Source organism: Pteropus medius, unplaced genomic scaffold, assembly GCF_902729225.1.
Source record: "Pteropus medius unplaced genomic scaffold, Ma_sr-lr_union100, whole genome shotgun sequence".
NCBI lineage: Eukaryota > Metazoa > Chordata > Mammalia > Chiroptera > Pteropodidae > Pteropus > Pteropus medius.
The window spans coordinates 7,894,112-7,921,713 of NW_024356249.1; positions in this window are offsets into that span (position 1 = coordinate 7,894,112).

Here is a 27,602-nt window from a genome sequence, read left to right on the forward strand (position 1 = left end):
AGTAAACAGACCAAAGTCTGAGACGCGCTCATCAGCGCAATCTGTCCTCTGAACGCGTTTGCAGCGAGATAGTCAGGGTGCAGCCAAGCGGAAGGAACTAATCAGCTAGCCTCGATGACAGCGTTAGAGGGAGAAGAGGCATCCAGACGGCGGAGTCAGGGCAGGATGCTCTCTGCCGTGGATGCAGAGGGCTGTCAGCTTTGGATAGTCGCATGGCTTCCCCGCATAGGGAGGTTTCCATCAGTCATTACCGTGTTGAGGGCCAGCAGAGTGCCGTCACGTGCCTGGTGCTGAACTCAGGGGTGGAACAAATGGGAAATAGGATGATGATGGTGGTGGTGGTGGTGGTGGTGGCGATGATGATGATGATGATTTAAAGTGAAGATTCTTGCTTGTATCTCGGAGGTTGGTGAGGCTGGATACCAACAGCAGAATTCTGCCCCAGAGGAGGGTAAATGCTAATCCGCATGGTCAATGAAAGGGAGGAGGAGAAGGGTGGAATGGATGGATGGATGGACGGACGGATAAATGGATCTCCTGTCCCTTGCATGGCTAATTAGAATTAGCCAAATGTTCATAAATATTAAGACCCAGATCCTGCCTCATTAAGGCCCAAAGTGCAGAGATTGCTAAAAGGAAGTCACCGGGATCAGCTTTTCTGGTTTGGACCTAATAAGGATGTTAATGGAGGTCATTAGAGACCGATCGATTATCAGGGATGAAATGAGTGTCATGGGTCAGCGTACATTAAATCTCGTGCATCACGTGCCCTAGAAGCACGAGCCAGACTGTGAAATCCCAGCTTCTCAAGATAGGGTCATGAGGCTCCGAGTCTTGCACACCCAGCCAGCGAGTGAAACAAATCCACAGCAGGTGACAGTTGAAGAAGCACCAGCAACTTTATCAGGAGGCTAAGGGCAAGCCAGCGGGAAAACATGAAAAATCTTTTCTCTATGTTCTCCACTCTAAATTCCCAATTTAGGCCTTGGTTCACCTTGGATGCTTCATTCAAAAAATATACAATGACCCTGAACTCTGTACCAGTAAGGATCCGGTCCTTGAAGCTCATGATCTAACTCAGGAACAGCAGTTTACCCTCTTTCTGCTCCCCACTGGCTTTTTTCCCTCCTCCCTTGTTGGCATAAGAAAAGAGGCCTGAACATTTAAAAACTAAGGCAAAGGAAGGGGAGAGCAGAATGAGCATCACCTGCCTCCTATACTCTGGATGGATAACCAAGCACACATGGCTACAGTCCTCAAGGAACTTACTATCAGCTCAGGCTAAGAAACAAACTATATGACTCAAGAGTTTCAACTAAGCATCTTAGTTGAGGATGAAGAGACCGACTGCAAACGCCGAGGTCAAGAACTGGTCCCAGCACTCCATGGTGTATATTGAAGTGAAGAAGCCTCCAGGAGAAACTCTTGAAGACTGACCCTCCATTACTCCACCTGTTCCCACATTTCTTCACCTAAGTCCCCGTCTCATGCTGCCTCTACTGCCTCGTCTGCCCCCATCACAATCCTTCCCTTCTCCAGGTTTGTCTAGGACTCTCCTTCCACTCAGGCCACCTCTTCACCAAGCCCAGGGAGAGCCTGCAGAGGTCCCCACAGCTGTGCCTCTGGTCAGTCGTTTTATATGGGGCACCTCCTGACTTTCTGAAAGCCCAGCCTTGGGCCAGCTGTGTAGCTGTCCAGGTGGAGTCCTGCCCTAGCGAGAGCCCAAAATTATCAATGCTTGGCTCGCCAGGTGGCACAGCCACATGCCCTAAGCGGCAGAGTCCTGGAGAAATGACCTAAGCAGGGCTCGGCCCCTGCTGTGCCCACAGGGCATCTGCCGCATCCGCTCAACACGTGCTGGCAGACGACACAGCTAGGCTTGCCTTCCCAGGAGCCTCGTGGCCTGTTGAACCCACGTTAGTCACCCCGCCCCATCTCTGTCGCTATTCCGTGGTCCCTGAACATTCATAGAGGCAGAGGTGACTCTAAGTGGGGTCCACCTGCCCTCCCAGCAGCTGCCGTTCAAAGCACCTGGTCTTCCTTGCCAAATTAAAGAGCAAGAACTGTCACATCCCAAGTTTCTGTGCTCAGTGACACATTGCCAATTAAGTCTCCAGGGAGAGTGCATCTTCTGAGAACCCCTCACAGGAAGGCTCAGTCTCTGGGGCTGAAAACAAGGGACCCCCCATCTGAACATGCTGAAGGCCTAGCTCCAAAGAAGGGGTGCTAAGGAAGCTAATGTTTTCTCTTGAGCCTTTCTAGAAACATGGGATAATGTAAACACCACCCCCTTTCCTCCAGGCATTTGAACCCCTAACCAACCACTCCTTTCTAACCCCCCACATGCACACACACACGTGCACATGTACACATATGCATTCATACACACACGTGCGCGCACACACACACACACACACACACATACACACACCATTCTCCACTGTCCTATTGGGTACTGGGCACTAGTAGCCCATGCTTCCCTGACTGAGACAATTCATAACAAGACGACTGCCCAAGAAAAAGCTCCAAAGTAACTTATTGTAATTTCTCAGTGTGCGACCATGTCTGGGTGACAATGAACGTGTCTATTTGCCCATACACATCCGATGTCATCTGTCTCATGAGGGATGCTGTTTCTCTAATGAAACAAATGGGGATCTGGTCCTGAAAAGAACATCTCAAAATCACGCTAATCGGATTTTAAAGGTGTAATGGGATTTTGTGGCAGATGCTTTGCTTCATACAAAAATGGGTTTCAATCCCCCGAGTACCCAGTAGCTCTTGGGATGCGGTGTGTGGGAAAGTGAGCAAGTGCACAGTTGGCCAGGAGGAGGGAACGAAGCCAGCCTGGGAACGATCCCCCGGGAGGTCGGGAGGGCTCTCCCCTTGTGTGTGAAGATGGGAGCTCCCAAGGGTGAGCAGCAGATCCAAAGAGGACCTCAGAAACGAGATCTTCTGATCACTCCACGCACAGAGGAGGACCCCCGAGCCCAAGAGGTTAGGACTGGACGAAGGTGACGAAGCAGCTGTAGGAGGGGCTGGGACTGGCCTCTGGACTTCCCCCTGAGCTGCTTCCCCCACAGCACACAGACAAGCCATAGTGCACGGTTGTCCCCAAAAAATATGTTTGGCAGAAGCCTCCCTCGACGTGGCATGTAGAGAAGGGAGACGACTTACATCTTCAACCCCGAGACAACGAATAGGTTTCTCCATTCTCCTCTGGACAGAGGGTCTTGGTGGTCCCATCTGCACATTTTCTCAGTGTCCAGAAAATCCATCTCCACAGCCGACCTAGCTGGTAGGAGTGTAACCCATAGAAATGGTGGGAAAGTGAGTCCCCAACCACCTCCCGCCACGGCCACTGTCCACTCCTCACCAGCCTGTGAGCAGCTCAAGTCGAGGACCACGGTCCACCTCTGTGATAACTCCGGGGACCAATCCAGACAGTTCCACACTCAGGTGCTCGATACATATTAAATCAAGCTGGATTGGATTAGCAGGTAAACAGCAGCTGGCTGTGCGGTAACTTGAATGCATCAATGATGGCAGCAGAAGCGGAGAGACAGCCCTTTTGCCAAGCTACAAGGGTAGAGAAGAGATTAGAGGGCTGAAGCAATAGTCGGGGTGGGGAGCGGCGTGGTGGCCTCACTTGAGGAACAATGTCAATTCAAAGGAAACACAAATTAAAATGTCCATAAGAGCTTACCAGTTACCCACTGGCCCATGTGCTGTGAGATGAATTACAAAAACATGGAGGTTCATGAGGCCTAAACCAAGTATATACAGGGGCTGCGATGCAGCTCTTGAGGAATTTCAAAAGTCAAGGAACATTGGGGTTGGGAGGGACTTCGGGAGTCATCTCGCCAACCCCCGCACCTTCAGATGAAGAGACCAGTTGGCTGGAGGATAGTGAATGCGCAACACGTGGGCCAGAGTCCTGGCATTCTGCCTCTCCCGCAGCAGCTAGCCCCGTGCTGCTGTGTAAGGAAAGGCTCCCTGGACGAGGCACGGCGACTGAACTCTTAAGATCGCAGGGCTCAGGGATGGAGTCTGCAGAGGCTTACCCACAGAGCTTGAGACGTTAAACCACAGAACTCGAGCCAGCCTTCAAAAGAAAAGCCAGAGACCTGGAAAAGCCCAGCTCTCTCTTTTTTTCCCCAACACCTCCTCCTGATTCCTCTCGCTCGCTGCCACACTCCCCACTCTTCTACCCAAACAGAGAAAGAACAGAGAGGAAAACACACTGGGCACAGGGACAGACGAAGCGAGAAGGAAGTGGCCGACGTGAGAGGTCTTTCGGAAAAGGCTGTCACCAGCAAGCACTGGGAGCCCAGTACCAAGGGCTGGGGGAAGAACAGAGAACAAGAAGGGGTCCTTGAGCTGGAACCTTCACCTTTAGAGCCCTTCACTCCCTCCTCCTCTCTCACCACAGGACAGAAGCCCTGCCCCTCACTCTTCCTCGGAGTACAGCCCACAGGGGCTGGGTGGCGCGTCGGGGGACATGCGGCCAGGGAGAAGAGGCAGCTACTGATCGCCAGCCTTGTCAGCACAGCTCCATCCACACCTTGCCGGATTCCGGGATCACAGCAGACAATACAAATCCCACCTTAGGGCCACCAGCACGACTGGCTACACTCGGCAGGGCAGCAGATAGGACTCTAGTGGCAGGGCAGAGGCTCCCAAAGGGCCCATGAGGTGTGCACGGGATGAGCAGATTCCTGCAGGCTGGTCGTCAGGATATGTCCCTCTCCTCTGTGATCCAGATCTACGGGGACAGGTGTGGTGACTGTCTTTTCACGCTTCCATCCATTTCCCCTTCTACTCTCAGGGGGACACAGCAAAGTGTAGCAGAAGGAGCACTGGACTTGAAATTCTGTGGACATGAGCTCTAATCCCAGCTTTACGCCTCCCAGCTGTGAGGCCGTAAGCAAGGAGCCCGAGCTCCTTAAGCCTCAGTATTTTCATCTGTACAAGGGAAATAACGCCCCCTCTCTCAGGCTCCTTGTGAGGACAAAGGGAAACACTGAAACAGATGTACAGGTGAGCCTTGGCCCAGGAAAGGTGCTCAGCGAGGGCTCCCTTTCCTTTTGTCTTCTTTTGATGACCCATAGAAGACTTGGCATTGCTCTTGGGAGCCCCTGTCCCAAGCTAAGACATAATGAGGAAGGAGGGAGGGGCAAGTAACATTCACAACATGCCCAGGCAGCATGCTCAAAGGTTTATAAGGAGCGGGGGAGCTAATGTCCTGCTTTCAACCATTAGGAAGGAAAGGGAGGTGCACGAGGACAGAGGAAGGGCTACTCAGCACTCACCATGTCATTGGGCCCTGTGTGAGCAGAGGATGGGGGACAGCGAGGCTCGCTCTGATCCCCTGTCCCTCCAGAGCAGGGCTATGATTAGTCATGTTTGAGAATGGATATTTGTTATGGGAATTACCTAATGAGCTACAAGACTGTTATCTAGCACCAAAAGACTATTATCATAACTACGACAAATTAAATTAGGCCACCTTTGCTAAATCAAACAAATAATAAGAGTAATTGAGATGATAATAAACCAAAGGCTTCCAGCCCACTTGGTTCCTCAAGATGTTCTTGTTGATTTATGTGTTTGCTTTGGACCATGTGGGTTGGAGATGAAAACCAATCCAGTCATCTGTCAATCCTGTTGTTTTAATGAAATTCTCCCCAGGAATGAGATGACTCGACATATATAATGTGATGTGCAGGCAGGTAAACGAGAGAAGTCACTCTGCAGTTCCACATTTCAGAGATGTCAGGCCTTGGTTCTTTGGCAAAATTATGCCATTCTCTACCTGTAACCTGTGAACAGAGATGAATTTCATTTTTGACATTTTTATCCACAGTTTGAGAGAACATTTTCTGTTGGGATTGGCTGGAGTGAACAAAATGGCTTTCTTAACCATCATTAAAATGTTGAAGCCCTACTTCAAATAATTTATTACAGAAGAAACCGGTCTTCTCTCTCTCAATTATTGGAAGATCATCCTCTCTCTCCTTACTCTGTCGATTCAATTACTACTTGAAATAATCAATATTTTCTTTCCAAACAGAAGCGCTCAGTTTCATTTTTACTGCACAGAATTGGATGGCATTGAAAGAATTATTTCTGAACCCACAAACTTTCATTACGATGACTCTGCAGATCGTGCTCTGTGCTCATCACTCTGTTTCCTTTGTCCAAACACCAGGATGGCTCCGTCTCCCAGGCTCCCTTGCAATCAGGCAGGGGCCATGTGAATGAGTTCTGGCCAGTGGGATGTGAACAGATGTGATGTAAGCCACTTCTAGGCCTGACCCTCTACCAAGCTGACCTTAGAGGTCATGTCTTCCAGGTGTTGTATCTGCAAGACGAAGGCCTAAGTGAAACTCTTTGTTGCCTCAAACACTAATTAACAATCACGCTACGGAATTTCAGATTAAGTTAACATTTACAGAGCTTCTTCCGTGGTGTAGTTAATATCTGAAGGTGAAATGCTCTTTGTGTCTTTTCTCATCACTAAATAATCTGATCTCTCCAACTCTGATCACACTTTTCAGTCAAGAAAGTGATCGCCTCTTGTTTGTTTTTTTACAAAACCTCACCAAGAGCTTGCGCCTCTGGCAGATCACTTGGCAATAAAGAAATAAGCTTTCGCCTCATATAATAATGAGATGGCAACTGCTGGTTTAGTGCATCAGCTCTCGCTCTAATCTTCCCAACCACCTACCAGATCGATATTATTATCCCCATTTTACAGAGGAGGATATGGAGATCCAAAGAAGGTAAATAACTTGTCTGAGGTGACACGATTGGGTTGAAAGAGGAGCCAGGATGTAAACCCAGACCTTTCTGATTCACGCTCTTTTTTTCATAGCTATATTGTTTCTTGATTTTATCATTAACATAAAGTAGAAGAATTAACAATATAATGTAAGGGAGGGTCTCCTTTGTGTATCTTCAAGCCAGACAAATCTTTGGCTAAAGATAATGAAACAGACCTTGCAAGAGGTTTGTCTCATGCACATGTAGACGGGTAGGTTTTGTTTTTTTTTTAATTAATAGAATTTATTTTTTAGAGAATTTCCAAGTTGACAGGAAAAGTTACTGCAAGTCCTGAGAGTAATCCTCCTTGCTCGCCCTATGATTAACAACTTATATTAGTATGATACATTTGTTACATGTGATAAGCCAAATATCAATATATTATTATTAACTAAAGTCCATCGTTTACATCAGGGTTCATTCTTTGTGTTATATATTTCTATGGGTTTTGACAAATGGATAATGACATGTACCTGCCATGACAGTATGGTACAAAATAATTTTACTAGAGTGGGAATCAGGGAAAGGTTTCACAGAAGGAGTGGAATGGATGGGACTTTTAAAGTGGATAAGATTTTCAGATGGACCACGAACCATGAACAAATTCAGAGGAAGGAATGCACAAGGCATCATTCAAGACGTAGTGGGTAGGTCAGTCTGTCGTAAGCAGAGGGCTCATGTTTGGAAAGAAAACAACAAGAATGAATATTTATGTGGCACTATTATGCGCCAGGCAATTGCTAAACATTTCACATAGGTTATTTCATCTAATGCACTGAACGGTCTGTAATAGGGGTGCATTATTCCCATTTTTAATGAAAGGCATGCAAATTCAAGCTTGGAGGGTTTTTTAAAAACTCCAAAGCCACACAATTGGTATTTTGAGGATCTGAGATACAAATTTAGGCAGAATGAGTCCAGAACCCTTTGACTCAGCGGCTACAGTATAATGCTTCCAAAATAAAACCAAAAGAAGATAGCAGATCAATTGGAAAAGGTAAATTGAGGACTATTTGAGATATCCTAAAGACGATACATCAAGTAGATTCGAGAGAAAGACAGAGAGCTGAAAGAGAATCAGTCAGAAGTTTACTGACATCACTTAGGTGCTGGACAAGAAAGGTTTGGACATGAAATGGCAGCTCTGTGAATGAAAATAAAAGGATGGTTATGGCAGAAACTGTGAAAGTAGCATTGACCAGTCTTGGGGATGAAGATGTTTGGAGGAGTTGAGAACAATGATGGAACCGTGTTGAGAAAGACTAAGCTTAGAGGAGAGGGCAGTATCGGCGGAAGACACGAGTGTGGATTCCAGCTGACCAGATGGCATCATCTGTCTGGCAGAGAGTTAGAAATCAAGCCTGAAGCTCAGTGAAAGGGTTGGGTCTAGAGTTATGGATTTGAGTTGACTGAACAATAGTGATGAGCATGAAGGATGGAGAGAGAGAAGGAGGAAGAAATGACTGGACCATGCATGGAGAAAGGAGGGCATCTCTGCAGAGACAGAACAGGGACACTCGGGGAGGGGGCAGAAGAATCACTAGGGCAGAGGGGTCAGAGTCCAGGATTCGCAGAGCTTCAGGAGGAAGACTGAGGCAAAATCGTCAGATGCTACATTGCCGTGAGACCAGAGGCGACGAAAATGCAGAAAGGGCCTTTGGAGTCCTTTAACACGAACTGGGAAACATGCAAGGGAAAAAGAATGGAGAGGCAGCTGGCTTGGGAGTGGGGAGCATTGTCTGGCGGTGCCTGAAGCACAGGAAGAGCATGACTTTTCTCAGGCACCGAAGGCTCAAGAGGACAGATTTGTTCAAAGCTGTTGTTCAGATGCCAAGTGAACAAGCGACAGTATCAGAGCTTGAGTGAGTGTGAGGAGGGCTATTACAAACAAACTGAGCAGGTGGCTCAAGAAGCAGCAAGAAGAGACCATCTCCCGACTCTTATCCAGGAAGCACTTCCATGGTGACAGTGACTACCCCGGAAGAGAAGGGGGTAAGAAAACGAGGTGAGAGGGACGCTGAATTGCCACTGTGTTGTGTATCTTGAATTTCATACCATGTACAGTTATTACCCATTTGAACAAATTAAGTATTAAAAATAATAAAAAATGGTAAGAAATACTGATTAGGACCAAGAACGGGGGCTAAAAAGAGTCAGTGAGCTCCAGAAAGAACAGGTGGGAGCCATCAACATCACGATCAGCCTCTGCACAAAGCTGCATCAAGCTGGAACCGGGGACTGTAAAACTATATATGGAAAAGAAGTTTATTCCTCTGAGCGGAAAATGTACAGTCAGCTTAGGTCCTGAGAGCTAATTAATACTTTTTATTTCTTCACTAGCTGTGGCAAGAAAAATCAATCTGAGGCAAAGATGAGGCTCTTCCTTCACCTTTTTCTTTGTCTTTTAGGTTTTTTTCCCTCCCGTTTTATTTTAAGTCCTTTGCATCACATGCAATGTATCAAGAGTCGGTTTTATTTTTCTTTGGACAGAAATGTTAATTTTAACATTAGTCGAAGCACAGCATGATTAGGAAGGCAAATCAGCTCTACAGCACGATCCAATGGTACATTTCAAAAAACAGATGGTAATGATTTGGGGGTTGTCCACTGGTTTTGGACTGCCCGTTTATTGCTCACCTCCATCAGCACTGCTAACCACAGGGTGACTGTGGAATACATAAAATCCTCTAAAGCAAATGCAGAACTCCCAGCCATCACCTAAAGTCTAGCTCCCCGCCTCCCCCATGGGACTGAATTTAGGCTGAGATTACGTGTGTGTACTCAGAGCGGAAGAATGTCAGAGTTGGCACTGGCCAGCAGGGAATCAGAATCTGGGGATATTTTGCTCTGAAACTCTCTCTCTCTCTCTCTCTCTCACGCATGCACGCACACACATACTCACACTGCAACTGTAGAGAAATCCAGGTTAATGTCATTGCTGAGTACTGATGTTACTGATGGAATTACTCTCTTGAAATCGAAGACTATGTGTTACAGCATCTCTGGGCCTGGGACCCACAGAAAGGGCAAGCCAGTGTGCTTGGTAATGATGACATGCTGCTCTTTGCTCCTTTAGACACTTCTGTTTTAGGTCTCTGGAGTCTTTTGAGCTGAAGAGTCAAGTCCTTAAAACAGGAGAAAAATGCCAGTGACAGAAAAGATAACCAATGTACCAGTTTCTGCCAGGAGCTCAGAGCTGGGAACCAGCAGCTGGACTGGGGACAGCATCTAACTCATTGGCCATATTTTCTAATCTCATCATGGCAGCCTCACGAGGCAAGGCGAGTGAGCTGGCCGCAGGCCTTGGCAGCCTGGGGCAGAGAAAAAGAGAGCCCTTTGCTGTCTTTCAAGGGCACCAGAACCAGACTCCAAGTGAAGTGTATGGCTTGTGGTCAGGCAAAGATTTTATGCCTTCTGAGTGTGGAAGGCAGTCTTGGAGATGATATAAGATGTGGACCAGAAACTTCAGAACGAGAAGGACATTCTAAAGGTTTGCGGAAACGGTCTCACAGGCTGTTTGACAGTGCCGGCCTGTCCTGGATGCTTCAGATGTTTGTTCATTCTCTACACCGAATTTGCTTTTCACTCACCACAGTCATATTTGACCTCACAGTTTTTGGAGGAGTTCCTGGCAGTAGGGACCAGTGTCTGCCAATTACCTTCAGAAGTGAGCTCAGAAGCCAAGAAGGAGCCTTCCTCTTGATGATTATGCCTTCTTTGGGCATAATTAGTACATTAGATTTGGACTTGCAGAGCTGGATATGGGACAATCTGCTTCTTTTGAACTGGACTTTACCAACTGGAGGGAAACCAAGTGCCTTTCCTGACCCCAGGCAGCAGGGCTGGGAAGTGGAGTGTTTTGCACATCTTAGAAGTCCTTCTGGCATAAGAACATTAGAAAAAGAGAATTATTCGTATAAATGTTTAAGACTCTGATATCCAGACGGGATCTTGCACTCAGAAAGCTCTGGCCCACCATGAAAGCATATGGCAAGGGGGAAGTGGATCAGAGAGAGTGATTTCTCTCCCTCCCACGACCCAGCAAAGCCTCACAGTGCTCATTCCCACTAGGAAGACCTGGGTACTAAGGTTCTGGATTCCAAGGTGGCCTCTAGCATCTGGCCCAGAGGAGCCGCCCCAGGAGCACTGGAGTTTCAGCTTTAATCGTCCTGCTAAACCTGTCAGCTATGTGCTCCCCAGAGGATTGATTTCCTCTCTGCAAAGGGAAAGAATTAAAGACTCTCCTTCCAGCAAAAGGACCACAAAGGCCCTTAATACACACTCTACTCTGGCCGCTTGTGCCACTGAGGCAAACCCACCCTCCTGCCAGCAACAAATGAGCCCGATCAAGATTACTGGGATCAAGTTTAAGGTGCAGACTCAAGAAGGCCAGGAGAGGCAATCCAGGAGAATGAGAAGCATCTGGAAGGTTCATGCCTCCCTCCAGGGCTTCAAGGATGGGGTTCTCCTGTCTGGTTGCCCAGGAGAAGTGCTCCAGCCATAAGCTACAAGGACCTGGTGCAGAGCTGTCAGCCACAGCAACAATGAGAAGAGCAAGACAGGATGTCAGCGACTGCAGACAGAGGAACAGCCCTGGGGAAAGAAGGCTGGAAGCCCAGCCCAGGAGCAAGGCGCAAAGTCAGGGTTTGAATGAATCAGGACTAGAGGCCAGTAACTGGGGCCAGGGAATAAAGTCAGAGTGAGAACAGAAAGGGTGACTTGATGCTGAGTTGAGCTGGGGAGCTACTGGTATAAAGCCACGATTACTACTCAGCTGAATACAGAGCCAGTAGTGAAAACAGGGATTCATTCTCCTACCGCTCAACATCCTTGCTACGCTTTGGAGATACAGTTAAATAAGACCATTCCCTGCCCCGCAAGGAGCTCATAACAAGGTGGGGAAGACAGCCCTGTGAACCAGTCATTTCAACAGAGTAGTTGACATGCGAAACATCCCCAGAGTATGGAGCATCGGAACTTAGGAGAGAAAGGTGTACCTGTACAGCACGTCTCACTCTGAATCTGACTCACAGATGGTGGGGGCCACTGAGAGGCTATTGACATCAATTCAGGTTCTTTGGTCGTAAGCAACAAAACCAGCTCTCACTTAAGCAAGAAAACCCATGTCGTGGAAGGATGAAGGTGGCTCGCCTCTCTGAAGTACAACCAGGAGTCTAGGAAAGAGACTGAAACCAGAGCTTTAGGGAGCGGCCTCCCAACAGGACAAATCAACGGCACACCACTCCATAGGCCACAGTCATAGTCCAGGGAGGGAGTCTGACACCGAGCTGGGACCACAGGCCTGCCCCTTGGTTGGCAGCCCCACAAGGCCAGGTGGTGTGGGTGATACTTCCCCCAAAGGAAATCGGGGTTCTAGAGCCAAAGGCAGGGGACTGACTCCGGGGTGGTCAAAATTAATTGGTAACATGCCTCGAGTGTTTAGGTTGGAGAGTGACATCAACACATCTATAGTTCAGAGCACGGGTCAGCAAACTTTTTCTGCAGTGGGCCAGATAGTAAATATATTCAGCCTTGTGGGCCACATGGTCTCTGGTGCATCTACTCAACTCTGCTGCTGAGCACAAGAGCAGGCGAACAATGCAGACAGGAAGGGGCGTGGCTGCGCTCCAACAAGAGGTATTTACAAAAGAAAGCCCTGCGCCAGATTCTGTGCTCTCGATTGTCCTGACCTCTGGTTTAGAGCCATATTAGGGTAGAAGAGATGTACAGGAGGGGAAAGAAAGAAAGCAAAAGGAACAAACAATAAACAGTCCTTTCTTTGAAAACGTGTCCTATGGGTTTTCTAGATAAACGTAGCTTGTTGGGATTTTTTTCCCCCTACTTTTTGGGATAAAACTACCCTGAGGCAAAGAGTCCTTTTACAAACTTTATTTTTATGACCATTAAGTTCCGTTTCCTCTTGCATTTAACTTGTTTCTTAGTTGTTTGTTCCCATAGGGGGTTCTATTTGTTTGGTACCTTTTATAGGCTTTTCATTCTGGCAAAAAGTAGCAGCAATTCTCAGCAGAATACCGACAATGTACGGACTTTTCTTCCTTATTATTGTCCTGGAACCGTGGGTTTCCCAGTGTGGTACACCTGTACTTATTGGAGTCAGGTTTTAAAAATACAACACCACAACCACATCCATGCTTTATGGGCTGCCATCTTGCTCACAGCTGGCAACCCTCAGAGCCTCCCTCTCTGGAGCATTTCAGTCGTTACAGCTCTGCCAAGGAGAGGGGCTGGGAACTTGGAGACGGCGCGCACGGTCGTGGCAAGGCAAAAATCTAGCCCTCTTTGGTAATCACCTCTTCGGCATGAGGCAATATGCTGTGAATTAGTGTGTTCCAGGCCTGGAGTGGTAACATATGGTGTATCTCTGCTCATTCTACATTAAATCCTGACATTTTGCAGCTGTCAAGATAAAGCTGTTTATATGAGTAACATTGTAGTTTGTTTATAGGGAAATAATGTGTAGCAAGTTATGATTAATCAAGGTGTCTAAAATCTGCTGGAGGCTTCTAAATAGATTTGTTTTCACTGCCGTGCTTTTTGTCTCCTAAATCAGGGGCTTAGTCGCGCCCCCACCCCTTTTAGCTTCACCCACTTCTTGGTCCTGTCCCCTATGAGGTAGATAGAGAGTGAGGCCAAGGCTCTAAGAGGTGCAGTTGCAGAGGCAAGAAATTGCAGGATATTGGATGGGACTAGGTGACAGGAAGAAGCCACCTTAACTCTTCTAACCTCCAGAGAACCCCTCAAAGAGCCACTGTCTTCATTCCTGTATTTCTGTGTTTGGAACTCAAATCTCCAATTGGATTGTCATCCTCAAGAGCTGTGAGTAGGTAATTGTGCCTCTGGGGGACATACAATGTTCTTAGCTTTGGTTTTCCAGGGTCCAAGAGGTCATGAAGCCTTGAGGCAGTAAAGATTTGCGGGGTAGGGGTCTCAACTTCTAGAAGTTATCCAAACGCCTCCTGATGTCTGTGGTTCTGGGCTCAACTTTCCTCTTTGGAGGATAATTGGTTAGAATCCAAGGCTCCTGAAAATAGGAAAGAACCTTATGGGTCATTTCACTGAGCTTTCTCCCCAGTGAATCCTCCAATATCACTGACAGCAGGAGGGGCGAAGCACCTTGTATGATTGTGGGGAGAATCAAACGTTGGGAGGAAATCTGCCTTCTGATCCTGCACTTCATTCATCCTACTTTTGACCTCTGGAGCAACTTGGAACTGACTGATCCTTTTGCCACATGAAAATCCTTCACATCCTGTTCAACAGGATCCATCCCACCTGCAGGCCAAACCTCACCACTCCAGAGCAGTCCTTGTTGCACCTGGCCCCCTCCGCCCTGGCCACTGTCCCCCAGTACTTGCTGGCTTGTCTTCATTCATCTGGAAATGGAGCCATCTCCGTGTCTACGCTGGCTGGAAACAGAAACTGAGCTTCTTTTCCTCCATTTCAAGGCTCCCCGTGGAGGTGTGGTCCGATGATTCCGTCAGGAACAGAGTCTCGAAGGAGTGATCATCATCATCATCATCATCAACCCTGACATTTCTACAGGACTTCTTAACATTTCAAAGGACTTTCTCTTTGTTCAGGTACAAATATCTTCCCCAAACAGCATCACAATATCAGAGTACTCTTTACGTGCTAGGTAAAGTTATTCTGTGCCTTCAAGCCAAATGTGCAGATATGGGTCCAGAATGAGTGCATGCATGGATTCATGCTCGGGTACACAAACACGCATGCCTTCTTCTGTGCTGGGCATGCAGCAATCCTTGCCCCCATGCTAGCCAGGTGGAGAGGTGGCATCCAGCCCCACCAAAGGGGCACGCGACAATCCAGAGCACAGCAGAGGTGGCTCTATCCACAGTCTGGAAGATGCATTAGCAGAGACACATTCTCCCAGCTCTGGCTGCAGTGCATCATCGAGGACCAGCTGCCTCTTTGGCCATGGAGGCAGAACCAGCAGCAACAGCAAGAAGAGTAAGAAAGTTGCAATAGCGTCACAGCCCCACTGTGTCCCATGACTTCCTAGGCACGCAGAAGGCGGCTGGCAGGAAGGCGGGCAGGAGGAGAGGCAGGGAAGTTAGGAATTTGCTGCCTAAAAGAATAGGGCAATTCCTCACTGTGGAAGGGACTACTCCTTTTCAGCAAATAGCCTGCCCTCCCTCAAACTACTAGCACCTTGGAAATGCTTCTAGAAGCAACCACTGCCAATGCTTATAGAAAAGAGCAGATGGCCCAGGCTGGGGTCACAGGAGATGCCCCCAGGTCCGAAATGCAGAGAGGGAATTAAGCCATTGGAAGGACTGGGCCAAGGAGCAGAAGGAAAACATGGGGGCAATTTTGAGGAAGAGTCAGCCCAGAGATGTGGGTTAACTGACCTTGCCGGGATCCAGGGGTTGAGCCTGGGTTGGAGGTAATTGAGTTTAGCATCACTGAGCCCTCCCTCTTGGAGTTGGGAGAGTCTCCTGATCCATATGAAGGTTATTTTATCTCCTTAACTGGAAAGCTCTGAGATCTCCTCCAATCTTGCCACGTGGCAGAGAGAGAGAAGCATTGAGACTTCCATTTCTTGGATGAGAAAATACAGGAAAGACCGAGTAAAGGGCAGAGGACACTGAGCCAGAGACAAGGATGCAAGGGGCGCTGCAGAAGGCGGTGCCTTCTGAAAATGAACAGAAGAAACACATAAAAGACTTAATCCAATCAGGAGCCAAGCACTCTGCCTTCACCCCACTCCCCCGCAACCTCCTGCAGAAGCAACAGAGCGAGCCTCTTGTCAGAAATTAATATCGCACAGGACAGTTAATCAAAGCCAAACTGTCTCCCTACCCCTGTGAGTGAGCAAGGCTCGGAGCAGAGCTGACAGCCCCACAGATAAAGGAGTGGAGGCGATGCCCCCGCCAGCATGGTCCACCTGCAGGTGGGGCTTGGGGGCTGCAGGAGAAGCACAAAGCCAATTTCTTCCCATAAAAAAATGGTATGAGGTGAAGAATTGCTTACTGCACATTAGGATCCATGGTTGGGCCATTTGTATATTTTATTGGGATGGTTATGTCACTACATGACACCTGAAAAATCCATCATGGGCAAGAAGCCTGCCAGGGACCTGGTCAGGGGAAGGGAGTCGGGGCTGGAGTGGCTGGGCAGGAGAGGAAGAATGGGAAGGGATCCATTGGTGTTGTGGGGTGCCCATGTCCATGACCTGTCCCCAGATTATTCAGAAGGGCCTGGCGAATCCCCCATCAGCTCTGTGGTTACTCATATTCCTAAATAAAAAGCTCAGAGGTTCCCTCTACCTGTGTCCTTCTGAGGATGCACTAATCCGCCTCTCCCGATCCAGTGAGGGACTTTTAATTGCATGCCTATGTGTTGGCCACTAGCCTGGGGGCCCCAAGGTGATGGCGAGAACAGTCCTGTTGTCCCCGTCACCCATCAGGACTTTCCCCTCCATCTTTTGAGCCACACATGTGGTTGAAGAAGTGTCTAAGAAGCACCTTAAGGTTGAGGAGCAGGTATCCAGGTATTGGAGGGAAAGGAACACAGAAGGAGAGAAGTATAGGAATGCCATTTGAGTGGTGTTATTAACCAGGAGCCCCGTTCATGGATGCTAGAGCTCGCCACCTGAAATGCCAATTCTTTCTCCTGCATCTCTCCCCTTGCCTCTGAGCGCAGTGTCTGGCTTAGCAAACCGATCAGCTCTATGCAGTGTGATTCCAGGAATGGGGTGTCTTTCTGGCCTCCCTATCACACCACTGACCCCTGCCACATACGACCCTCAGACTGCAGAGCCAGAAGGGCCAGAGAATGCCTGACCTGAGCCCTTTGTTTTCCAGGCGAGAACACCGAGCCGGTACTAGAACCCTGTTCTCGTTCCCAGCCCTCCACGCGCTGCTGCCACTCGAGGGTCAAGTCTGGCAAGTGCAAGAGAGCCCGAGTCACTAACAGCCATCATCACTGACCACCAAGGATTAACCCTCCGCATCTCAGTCACAAGCAACCACAGCGTTGGCGAGGACGCAGAGTATTCTCCTCTCAGCCTCCTGCTCCACATCTCGCTTTTCATGTTACATAGACCCCCGGTACCACCAAATTGAGAAACAAGGATGCACACTGTGGGGACTGGACAAGCAGTTCCCAGTGCCTGAAGGAGGGCGGCAGGAACGTCACTAGATGCCAGGGCAGTAAATGGGCTGACGAGATCACTGCCTGAATTCCCAGAACCACAAAATAGCTACGAGGTGGGCCGAGGACAAGATGAATAGAGCGATCAATGGAGGTCCTTGACCACAACTGGAAACAATATGCGGCAGCCAAGTGGCCTGGCATGGTAATGATTGTTGTTGCAAGTTCATGCGAGGATAAATCAGTCGCCGCATTTATACAGTGTTGACTCAGCTGTTCAATTCATCCTCCAGGTGAAGAAAACGGATGCCAGAAGGAAAAAGTCCCACGCGTCCAGTAGCAAAGAGGCATGTGTGTAGCCTGACACGTGCGACTTCCTGTGGCGTGAGAGGCAGGCAAGAATCACCCAAGGACCTAAGTCCCAGGGCAGGTGGTCCACAGCAGAGGAGCAGGGTCCCCAGGTCTGGGAGGCAGCCTGGGGTAGCGACCAGACACGCCAACCCCGGCACCAGGAGGCCTGAGTTTTAATCGCTGCCCTGCTGCTGACTGCATGTGTAACCTTGATCAATTTCATTAACCTCTCTCTGCCTCGGTTTTCCCATCTGCAAAATGGGGAGAATAACTGCACTCACCTTGTAAGGCTATTTAAGGATTCAATAGATTATTACTTGACAGCGTTTAGCACAGAATCTGGCAATGGTAAGAGCTACAGAAATGTTAAATGAAATAAATTCATCTCATGTGAACTAAGTAAACTAAGCCCCAAAACGATAGGCAGAAATGTTTCACAATCGAGAATTTCTCTGGAGGTAAAACTGGGAGTGAGGGACGGGGACCCTGCAGCCACACGGTGACTGACATGATGTCCTCGTGTCTGTCTCCCGATTCCTATAATGTGTGCACAGCCATACTCTGCGACCTTAGACTGCTGTCTGTGAAACCAGTTCCTATGATATGCATCTTATTTTCTTATTCAATTTCAAGATAAAATTAAGGTTGTGCCCCTTAGGGAGAAAACGTGCCCCCAAATACGAGAAACTACCTAGAGGATGCCTGTTAGAATCACGTATTTAAAGGCACACCAATATTTTTCTGACAGAGTATTAGTAACAATAAATAAATTGCCAAATAGGGCTGCAAACTAGCAGCACTGCTCAATATTTGAGTGACAGTGAACGTCTCATGGGAAATAGCAGTGACAGTTGAATATGTCACCAATGACATGGCCTCAATTGCATAAGGGAGGAGGGGCTCTGCCGGGAAGAGGGAAGGTTCCCAAGTTGGAGCTGATGACAATTAGGGCAGTAGAGATTCAGGCAGTAAAACTGGACTGTTCACCGTGGGGGCAGCCTGCATCCCTGGTTCCAGGTGGGGACGGAGGGGAAGGCCCAGGCCTGGGGGTCTTGGAGACAGATCCTAAGTCTCTCCAGCCTGGTGTAGCTGAGCCAGAAGTTGACTTGAGTGAGGAGGCAGAACACTTCAACAAGAATTCTGGGGATTGATGGTGTTTGTATCTGGTTGACATTCAGGCTGCTTAGTGGGGCCGATGTACAGGAATCCCAGAAACCAGCTAACCCTGGCAAAGGAATCAGCCTAAGGCTCAGGGGCTGGGGCTCAGGCGTAGAGCCCAACCCCTGCCATGGGAGAAGGAAGAGAGTCTGGGCACAAGGGACCCAAATAGAAGAACAAACAGGAGGCCTCAGTAAGGGGCTGCCATTCTCAGGGGGACTACATCCAGCCCAAGGGACACTAGGGGTGGGGCGGCAGAATGGTTCCAGACCCTCCAGGCAGTGGGGGAAGGGCAGAATGAACAGGCCTGGGGTAGCTGGGGACAGAGAGAGCCTGTCAGATGCAGTGATGGAACCTTGATTCTTGGAGCTTCTACCCAACGTTCGCAGAGGGCTGGTCTGGAGCCATCGTCTTAGCTTAAGGCCTGTCTCCAGGGACGACCTGGGAGCAGCTGTGTTTTAGAAACGAGTAGGTCACCCCGAAGGTGCAGAAGTCCAGCTGAAGCCAAACCTTCCTGATGTCCCAGGAGGAAGCAGGCAGAGGAGCACAGTCAGGGGACCAGTCCGAGGCACAAACTACAACAGCTGCACTGCCCAGCTCCCAGGTACCTGGAGAGGGGCTCGTCTGGATCACAGTGACTTAGCGAAAGAGTGTCAGTAATCAGCTCACCCCTGGACCCCCAAACCCTGCTGATATAAATTGTTTTAAGGGGGTGAGGTGACAGACATTTATTACAGAGTACAAGGGACTTTTACCTGGGATAGTACATATTTCTTTCAGGTTTTAATTTTTCACAACAATCATCACATTTATAATAAAATATAATATATATTATTTAACGTCAATCCTACCTCCCAGGAGTTACAGAGATAGACAGCCAGTATAGGTGTAGGCCACAATAGGGCAATATAATAATGTATATTATTTATTATATGATATATAACATCTAGCATATAGTCAGTAAAATAAAATATATAATAAAATAATCACTTTTATAATAAAAAGATATATTAAAATAGATCATATTATGGGAAGACATATAAGACTTTTTGAAATAACTTTCTGGAACGCTTCTGTAAGGGTCACTTTACAAGAGTTTCTGGTGACTTGGCACAGTTGGTGTAGTCGGTGTGTCTTGGAAACGTGAGAACCTCACTCCCCTGCCCCCTACCTGTCTCTCTGCCTCACCCCAGGAATTAGGCATTCACACCCTTGCTGAGCTGTTGGGAAGAACCCTCTGGCCCTGTTCTAGTCTGCCCTTGAAAGAGACCCTCGTACCCTGAAGGAAGACTGATTGATGACTGGACTGGCGGCCTTCAAATCTCCAGGAGCTTTTTTCCATCCAGCAGAGCGCATGTGTTAAAGCTGCCGCACACCTGGGCCTCTCTGTCTGCAGGACCTTTGCCCTCGTGCATCTAACTCTCCCCCAAAGACGCTCAAGGTCTAGAGCTGGGGGAAGTACTTGGAAACGAGATCTTTGGGTCCAGTTTTTTTTTCCCAAACCCAGGTTGACCGATGACGAAATTGATTTTTTTTTTAATCTTTGTTTGACTTCCAGTCTATTTCTGAAAGGATTCAGAACTAACCGAGAGAAGGAGGGAGGGATGTGATTAAATATCATATTTCTAGTCCCTTAAAAGGAAAAAAAAAAACAAAAACCACACAATATCATTAAAGCAGGTTGACCGGAAAGCCTCCGAGTGGAAGAAAATAGTCATAAAGACTTATCACAAATGACGTCAACACGATGACAGCTAACGTTTATTATCGAGCGTTTGCCAGAGGCCGGGCACTGTGCTAAGTACTTTACAGAGGGGTCGCGTTTGTTTGTTTTCTCATCTGATTGTCCTCGCAGCTTTCCAGATGAGACCCGAGAGAAAGGTGCCAGAGTGACGGCTGCTGACAGCAGAGCCGGACTCACACCTAGGCTGACTTCGCAGGCCACACTCTTAAGCACCAGGTGACTTCACTCTTGTCCTCCTACCTCGTGAGAGGGCAGTCAGTCTGCCTCCCGGGAGTGGCTGGGAGAGACAGTGGTGCAGGTGGAGGTCACGAGGAAGCGATGGCAGACTAGAGACAGAAGGTGCAAAGGGTCAGGAACAGGATAAATAAGGACCAGAACATGTGTCCCACTAGCCAAATAACCTGGGGTGAAGTTCAGGGTGGTCCGTGAGCAGAGCACGTCTGAGACCCGGTCCCAAGAGAAGAGCACAGGGACAGCCTCTTGCAAGGGGAGTTTGCAGGAATCGTAAGCTTGAAGCTTAGGTTCATCCTATTGGCTGTGCCTGGTCCCTACACCAACAAGGTTATTAAAATACCCTGTTCCTTACCCTGTGTTCTTTCCATGACACCATCATGAAGCATGGGGTTCTGCTCATTTCTGCTCCTATGCTCATTTATGAAACATCCACTTTGGGTCAGTCACAGCAATCAGCCTGAAGGTGAGAGAAACCCAGTGTTGATGTCCGATCCCAGCCACAGACTTCTAGTGTGCTTCGTGAGATTGCCGCCGTGTTGTGGGGTACCCCAAGTGCATGCTCGGCTCTTTAGCCTGGTAAACACACCTCTTAAACCTCGCAGGATGAAAACAGATGACAGCAAATGTGAGAGAGAAATATAGGATCGATTTTCTATGTCAAGAGCTGCTCCTAATTTATACACTCTGTAATTGCCAATAGTCCCTATCTTGAGAGGTATCTATTCTAACAGCTCAAAGCATGATTTTACCTCCCTTCTCCCTCTCTACCCTAATACGCAGCCCTTAGACCTGCGAAGGGGCCTTGGAGAGTTCGACAGTCTTTCCAAGGTCACAGAGTAAGCCAAGGGCAGGATGGATAGAGAACACCATGTCCCAGTTTCCCAGGTCTCCAGTGCTGGAGCCCCTCTCACGTTACCTCTCCCTGCATAGATTTTTCATCAGAGGAGAAAAGGTCACTCAATCAGGAACCTCCTAAGTCCCTGGAATAAGGAAACACATGGGTCTCATCTCCTGGGAAGTTCAATACAGGCAGATAGAGGAGCAAGGAGAATAGATGGGCCAGGAAGTGGCCCCAGGCCAGTGGCACTGATTTAACAAAGGCTCTATTTGCAGCAAAGAACCAAACTCTGCTCCTCCCTTCACCGAGGCCTCCCTGCTGTTCTTTTAATAGAAGCATTTTTCCTGCCTTCCTCCCCTCCCTCCAAAAAACCTCACAAATATGTTGTGTGAAATATCAGAACTAATTAGACCAAATGGTGTTCGTTTCTGTCACTGGTTTTTCTGGGGGAGAGCAGCCTGTGTCGTGGAGGGAAATTTTGTTAACTAATTAAGGACAGTTTTCAGGGGAGAGTGTCATGTTCCTGGGGGAAGGAGCATTGGGAGGAAGGAAGAGGCTTCCTGGATGGGCCGATTATGGAAAATTAAGAATAGAGATGAAAGGCACAGTGACAGCGGGGTGACCCAGAAGGTGATGCGGGAGAGAGGGAGGAATGGGGTTGAGTTAGCCTGGGGGGCGGCCAGTTCCAAGGCTCTTCTTACAGTCAAAATAGGACACTGTTTGGACACAAGTAAAAATGCACTAACCGCATCAAAAAAAAATTGTTATAGTAATTACCACAGGAAGGAGGAGGCAGTTTGTCCAAAGTTGGTACTTAGCAGTTGTTAACGCTACTGTTACGCGGCCAAGAGCAGAGACCGCGTCTCAGTTTCTTTATATTCTCCCAGCTCTCGGTACAATATGTGGCTTGGTAGTTACCCCCAAATTTTGGCTAGAATGCGGTGGAAGGAAGGAGGAAATATTTATGGAAGCCTATTTTGTGCTGAAGACAATCTGAGATCTTTTGGTATTTTTTTCTCATTGAGGAACATCTGAATAGAAGTAGCAGAATAAGAACCTGAGGATGCCGAATCTGAAGAAGAGAAGACTCGGGAGGAGCTTTTCGCTGCTTTCATAAATTCAAAATACTGTCATGTGAAAAAGAGAATTCGTTAATTCCAGGAGGTCAAACTAGGACTAACTGGTAGAAGTTAACAGGAGGGGGACTATAATCCAAAATAAGGAAGAACTGTTTAATGATTAGAATTAGTTAAACTATTCAAAAAATGCAACCGGCTGCCATGTGACAGACGTGGCACCCACGTTCCTGCATGTCTGAGCCAAGGCTGGGGGACATCGGAGACTTGTGAAAGGGACTCCCGCGGGGGGACATTGACTTAGAGATTCCAGGGCTCTGTAGGTTTTGAGCTGCGGCAGGCTGTTTTCCACGTGTGCACAATGAAGACTCTTTTCCTTGAGGAATTAAGAGGACGCATTCCTGAAAAAAGGCCTCGAAACCCTCTTCATGTGGAAGACTTTAAAAATGGGAGGAGGATAAACAGGAATCCTTCCGGGACCATCTGGGTGTTGCGTGGCCCAGGCACAAGGTGGGGGTACAGGTATGTAGGGACATGACTTCGAGGGTTCTTATTCCCACATCCTCTGCAGTACCCACAGTTACAAGGGAAGGCACACCTGGGGGAGCACTGAAGAACTGAAAGACACATTTATGCAGTTGGTGTTCAGACCCCCGATCGCTCTATCAACCGTCCTGACCCAGACCTCTGCACGGTCACGGTCACGGTCACACAGCAGTTGGCGCCTGTGGTCCCTGGCCCAATAACCACTTCCAACCATTCTTCCGCTGAGCAGTGTGTAGGCCTGACGCTGCTTGAGGAGGGGGAGCTGGGAAGAGGTGGGGAACGGCAGCCAGACGCAGGGCTCAGGGGCGGACCCCACCCAAGACTGGGTCTGAACTCTGGCTCTGCCACTTCCTGGATATGTGGGCAAATCACTGACCTTTCTGGCCCTTGCTCTATAAACGGGATGATACGACTGAGCGGGGCATTCCAGGAGCTCACTCGTATGGCAGGTAAACGCTAAGAGGATGAGGCGCACCGTAAGCGCTAATGTGAGTGGCCCGGTCCGGGATGGCATGCCCTCCAGACAGACGCCACTGCCCTTTGAGGAGATAAAACAGAGAGGCCGCAGCTACCGGAGGTCTCGTTTCCAAACCAAGTCCTTGTATCTTACTGCCAAAACTCAAGGCATCAGGGTTTGGAGTAAAGAGAGACTTGAGACGTCACCAGCTGAGAAGATGGGAGACCTGGTGGTACCTCAAATCTACCCTTCTTGATGGACAAGGCCCAGGGTGTCAAGGGAATGGGGGAAACAGGTACACGGAAGTGTGGGTGGGCAAGTTTTAAAACTTGGCCACTTAGGATAATGGAGCATCAACACCGAATCTGCCTGGACAACAGACCCTTGGCTTCAGAAAGGGTTCTGGTGTTCAAGTTCTGGTCATATCACGATCTTTGGGTTCAGGGTGGGAGAGAAGGTGAGACCTTGGTTCCAGGTACAGCTAGAGGTCAAAGTTCCCTCCTCTGGGCATGCTCCGCCCTTAGTCTCTGAAAAGCACCTCAGTATCTCGTCAAACGATCGAACCGTTTTTAGCGGGTTCTGCAGTTACAGTCTTGAATTCCAGAAAGGCTTCCATCAATTGGCTAAGACATGGTGTGGAAAGGGATTCAAACAGACCAAACTTCGAAGGAAAAGGACGAAACAAAACAGATCAGGGAGTGATGGAAAGACCAGAGCAAAATGGCCCCTGGGGACTGGGAGATTATCCACAGTTTCTTCCACTGCTGTCCTTGCCCCGGAGGCACACAGGCCTTCTGCTGGGGACTGCCAGGGGCCCTCCTGCAGCCAGGCTCCCCCTCAGCCCCACACAGTCATCCCCTGGAGCTCCTCGCCAGCGATGATTTTTCTCCCGAGAACTTTGAAGCACCAACAAGACAGACTTTGCAGCTCACACAACGGGTGAGGGAGCTGGAACAGGCAGCTTCGACTTGCTCAGAGTCAGCATGAGTCTGCATCGGGCCTGGGGCCAGAACCCGCGGTGCCTCGCCAGGTTTGCAGCCATGGCCCCTCTCGGCCTGCCTGTCTGCTTCTCACCCTGCACCAGCGTTTGTTCTGCTGATCTAATAACGCTGCCCCTGTTCTTTGGCTCTGCTTCCTTTAATATACACATAGATTACAGCTACATTAAAGGAGCCCAAAAATACCAAAGCAGAACTAAAGCAATTATTATAATGCAGCCTTAACGGCAGCTGTAATGAGACAGAATTAAAAATGAGCCAGCATAATCACAATTCACTGTTCCCAACGACCTTCCAGAACTGCTTTCATTTGGAAAGTAACATCCAGTCCTGAACTGTCAGATGGAAAGGAAAAATTCAATTGTGCCTCCCAGCGTGGCCTGGTCCCTGGCTACCAGGAGATCTGGCTTTTCCATATGAAGACATCTGTCCCCTGGCTGATGCAAATGGTATTAACCATTTGCTTAGCAAATGGGACAGAGGAGCTGGGTATTCCTTCAATGGCACACAAGTCTGGCTTATTCCTCTTCCCTCCATTTGTCACCGGGCCTGCCCGTTCCACACTGGAGCAAATTCAAGTCTGAGCAGCATCGCGCCTGGCTCATTGCATGTGCCACATGTGGCAGACAATGACAGCTCGCATTATTTCAGTTTATCTCACAAAAACTCTGAGAGGCAAGTTCTATTATTTCCCCATTTTACGACCAAAGAAATCAGGACTTAGAGAAGTTAAGTGACCTCTCAAAGTCATACCTAGTGGGTCCCAGAACCATGATTCAGATCCTTGTCTTCAGACTCCAGAGCACGAATTCTCACCCTGACATTATGGAGCTGATCCCCTAGTAGAAACAAGGGAGAAATCTATCTGAATTGGCCTTATCTTACTTTGTTTTGAGGCAAAGGACCAGAAAGAGGAGAAGGAAAGTCCAGGATGAAATGATGGAGGGAGACGCAAAGCACAGCCAGCAGGAGAGGCTTCTTCAAGGAGGCCATTCTGACTGATGAGTCCTGGGCATCTACGTAACAGAAGCCTTTACTCATCCCTCCATCCACAGTTCCGCAGGGGAGATCAGAAATGAGACGGTAAAGCACCAGGAGAGAAAGGAGCCGGCAGGGGGGTGGGGAGGATGCAGTGGTATAGTCTCTTCTAACTGGGATGCTCAGGAGAAACACTAAAACTTGGTGATTTTTGCCACGCCTGCCCCCAAACCTAAACTGAGCTTTCTGGAGACCCACCCAAAGGCAACCTGACCCTGTACTCCTGAGCATGTTAATCTACTCAGGAGACTGACGGGGAAGCAATTTCTGTTTGGTTTTCGCAGAATCGCCTTAGCATCTTATGGGAGATGGCTTGCATCGTGTCACCATGGGCTAGGAGCAGGCACAATCACCTTGCTCCCAGCTGAGACGAGCTATGGTTCAGGAGGCAGTAAGTCTTTTGTCTCCCCACTTCCCCACACCCTGGATCCAGGCAGGTGGAGCCCTACAGCCCTGGTGTGGGGAAGATGTCCTGTGGATTCTCATTCTGGAAGCCTAACCACTTGAATGCCTTCCTATGTGTTGGGTAGACAGTGGGTGTTCAGAATGACTCTCTGCAGCCAGCCTGGGGAGTGTCTTGAACCCCAAGCTGCAACCTCTCCATGGCCTATTCACCACTCCCAGCTCAATTAACTTGTTAATTTGTGACCTTGAGTAAACAAAGGTAACAAAGCACTTTTTGGTTTGACAACAATAGCAAGTGAGTTCATCGCCATTCCTGGGAATCTAAGTCTAAAAAACGTCTCTATGAAACTGAACTATTTGCCACATCAAGAGGGCTGGTCCCCAGCTCAGCCTGCATCCCAGATGGGCAGGGCCTCAGAATAGAGCCATAAATGCTGGCAACGCCACTTGGTTTTGCTAGGAGGGAAAAGAAAGAGTCACCAGGAGAAGTCACTTCTAGATCTTCCCTGCGTGTTTGCATCCTTGTCTGTGAAAGTCCCTCCATCACCCCATCCCGATTTAATGGAGAGAGAAACATATGGAAAGTAATTTGACTCAAATGCAGTATGACCACATGTATTTGTTCCTGCTGGCATCGAGCTGGCTGAAAGGGGACACCTGAGAGACCGTGACATTGGGGGCTGGGTGGGGCTACTGCTGTCACTAAAAGCGGCTGAGAGGACAGCGGGGACCACAGCTTCAGCACATCTCGCTCCCAACTTCCAGGCCAAGACACGCTTTCTCAGAAGCCTGGGGACTTGGGAATACATGCACGAAGGGAAGAGAAAATAGGTGGAAAAAATGGGAAAACTGATGAGGATTTTTTTTCTTTTTTTGGTCTCATTTCCAACTTGGACAATGGAGCTTGCCCTCTAAAGGTGAGTGGGGTCCTAACTGTGTGGTGAGTAGGGGTGTCTGTGAAGAGCACCCTGACTTCCAGTTAGCAGTGGCCAAGCTATGGGGTCAGCTGAAGACAAGACGGTGGTGACACACCTTCCTTCATGGCAATCATATTAAAAACCCAAGGTTTGAAGAGATCTTTGAGCACTTGGCTGGTTTGGGAAATACGGGACTGAAATACGTGTCCTACATGAAAAAGTTTAGGAATCTGAGACTTTTAATAAAAATTCACACACAAGGAACAATGAAACAAGCATGGCATCTGAGAGGCCTTACATAAGCTGCGAGCTGGGCACCGCCCATCCCGCCCGCCTCTGCTGGCCTGCACCGGCTTATAGAACGTGTAGGTGGAGGCAGTGCCTGCCAGGCCCTCTCCTCTCTCTTCCAGGTGCTAATGAGATGCAGGGAGGGGTCTGCAGCCCCCATGGAGTGGCTTGCCATTTTTTGTTGCTGTTGTTTTGAATGTATATTTCTCTAGTGCTCTGCCCACAGCTTGTTAGCACATGGCTTTGGTGAGTGAGAAGGGTTTAGGCTCACGAGATGGTGTGAAGCCCTGCCTCAGTCCCTCGGGGGTGTATTCTCAGGACACCTGTCCACAATGTCCCCAGACAGATGCTCTAGAGCCTCCCCGTCAGTCACTGTCACATGGACCCCAGTAACCCCTGGTCCCTGTCCAAGGAACCAGGTTTTAAAGCCCGCCCCTTCGCACACACCCAAAGTTTCTTTTCCCATCTGTCTTGCAAAGGTGTGAATGGATTTGACAAAGGATGAGGAGGGAGGGAAAGGGGAAAGAAAATAACTGCACCCTCCTACTGCTACCTCACCATCACCCCACACACACACACACACACACACACTC